At 49.7% G+C, this 2,199-nt stretch overlaps 1 long non-coding RNA gene across 1 annotated transcript; it reads left to right on the top strand.

Moving 5' to 3' along the window:
- Positions 1–255: 255 nt before the first annotated feature.
- Positions 256–1,324, top strand: LOC306807415. Its single transcript, XR_013775718.1, has 2 exons — positions 256–624; positions 956–1,324. It is a non-coding gene; the product is annotated as an uncharacterized lncRNA (long non-coding RNA).
- Positions 1,325–2,199: the final 875 nt, after the last annotated feature.

Here is a 2,199-nt window from a genome sequence, read left to right as displayed (position 1 = left end):
TGCTAATTAAATAAGAAAGGCTCGTCTCCATGCTTGTTAGGTTAACTCAGCAGGGATATTGCAAAAGCAAATTCCTCCCAGCAAGTGTAATTAGGGGGCCGGAATTCCTCTGGTTCCTTGTCCTCCCTGCGAATGCTGCTAAAGCCATCAGGTGAGGACACCGGGTGAGGGGGGAACATGCAAGTCCTGTGCAATAACAATCCCCTCCCAGCGTGGCGAGGATTTCCAATCGAGGCTTGACTTTTTACTCTCTCGTTATTCCAGGGTGGAAAATACACATTCAACAAAACAGGCTCCCTCTCTGGGCTGGGTCGTAGGGCTGCTTCCCCCAGGACAACTCGAGTTGAAGATGGAAGGAGGGCTCTGGGGGCTCTGGACAGGGTCCCAGCAGCTCCCAGCCCACAGGATTTGGGAGGTGTCCTGGATGTGCTGCTGACCTGATTCATCTTCCTTGCCAAGGGGGGCACAGCTCCAGTCCAGCCCAGCAGGAATTGCCTGAAATACAAACCCGGAGCTTGTGTTGCCATGCTTGTGCCAGTGTTGCCTGTGCAGGCAAAGGATGATGCTCATGGGGGACAGGGCACGAAAATGTGTCTGCCTGGCACCAGGGGACACCTGTGCCAGGTATGTCTGGGAACACAGGGCCAAGGGGAGCTGTGTGGCATGGGTGGAAGGGGAGAGCTGACTGGAAGGGATGGAGGGCATGGATGGAGGGTGAGGGGCTGGGAGAGGAAATGTGGGGGGAGGAGAAAGGGCGAGCCTGGGACCTTAAAGAGCAATTAGTCAAAGCTGAATTGTTTTTCTAAACTCTTAATGAAAACAAAGAGTAGGGCATGGCCCAGATGGTGCCAGGGGATCAAATAAATGTCGCACTCAGGAAGCAGCTGCTACTGGGAATATTTCCTGCCAGCCCTGCTGCTGCTCACAGCCACTTTTATTATTTGTTATTTTTCAGGACTGCAGCTGGGGTTTCCCTCCAGCCCTGTGGAAATATGCTTAAGGCTGGCCCATGCAAAGTGCCTCCTGCTAGGACTGGTCCCTGGCTCTTGGCATCCCTGGCTATGCCACCTCCCTGCCTGGCATCTGCCATCACCCTTCTCCATGACAAAGCCTCTGACAAAGGAATTTCATCCTCCCTTTCCCACCCAGCCTAGTCCATGTTTTGTGTGCCTTTATCTTGTGTAGGGTTTTACCATTTTTGCCCTGTTTCTGTGCTGAACCCAGACATCTGACAGTGTGAGTTCAACACCTCTCTGTTCCATGTTGGTGTAAATTACCAGAATCAAGAAATTTGACCAAAATGAAATTTTGGATGTTGTTTTTATCTGCCTGGGTTTTATCTTCCTGCCGAGTTTCAGAGAGAGAGAGGGTTTTTTTTTCCCCACTCCAATTCCAAGTGCTAAAATTACCCTTGTTTTTAGGTAAAAAATAGGGGATCACAACCAAACCAATATTGTCCTGACTCTAGCAGCTGAGATTTAAGAAAAACACCAAACCCAGCCGAATGAGCTCCTAGCCATGGGCTGGCAGCCATGTGAGCTGCCAAAAAATAGCTGTGAGAGGACTTGTCAAGCAAGCAATTTGTGGAGGCTGGTGTCCCTTTGGTGGAGAGGAGGATGGGTGACTGTTCTGTCACACATGATGGCTGGTCTCATCCAGTCCACCAGCAGACCCTCTGCTCCCTTTTTTTGAAGCATAGAAGCCATGACTGTCTTACATGTATTTTTTTCTGCACATCAGTTATGTAAGCTCAATGTGCCTGTCCCACTGTTTTTCTGGGCTTTTCAAGGCCCCTGAGAATGTGTGTGCAAAGAGATGAACTGGTAGAGAAAAGGACTTGCTAGTGCTACCACAGAGGGAAAGAGCAGAACAAGCACTCTACCCTTTATTAGCCAGCAGAGATTCTACATGGGGCACTCTGTGGTACCAAACAGTTGGACGTTGCTTTGTAGGGCAGCTGCACCCAGACCAACACACTTCCAAGACATAAGGAACATGGTGGTTTGTGTGTATCCAAGTGTTTTATTGGGAGACCAGATGTAGGGACCACTCAGGTCCCTCCTGAGAAACTGTGTGCTGAGCTCCTGTCCTTTGCTTATTACACATGGAAAAATTTGTCAAACATTCAATGCTGTGGTACAGCCTGATCTTGGAGAGTCTCATTTTCCACCCAAGCCCTTCTCTGTGTGCTCAGAGGAT

Source organism: Erithacus rubecula (genome assembly GCF_903797595.1).
Source record: "Erithacus rubecula genome assembly, chromosome: 13".
Classification (NCBI taxonomy): Eukaryota; Metazoa; Chordata; class Aves; order Passeriformes; family Muscicapidae; genus Erithacus; species Erithacus rubecula.
Note: the sequence above shows the minus strand (reverse complement) of the source record. Positions and strands in the feature narration are given on the sequence as shown.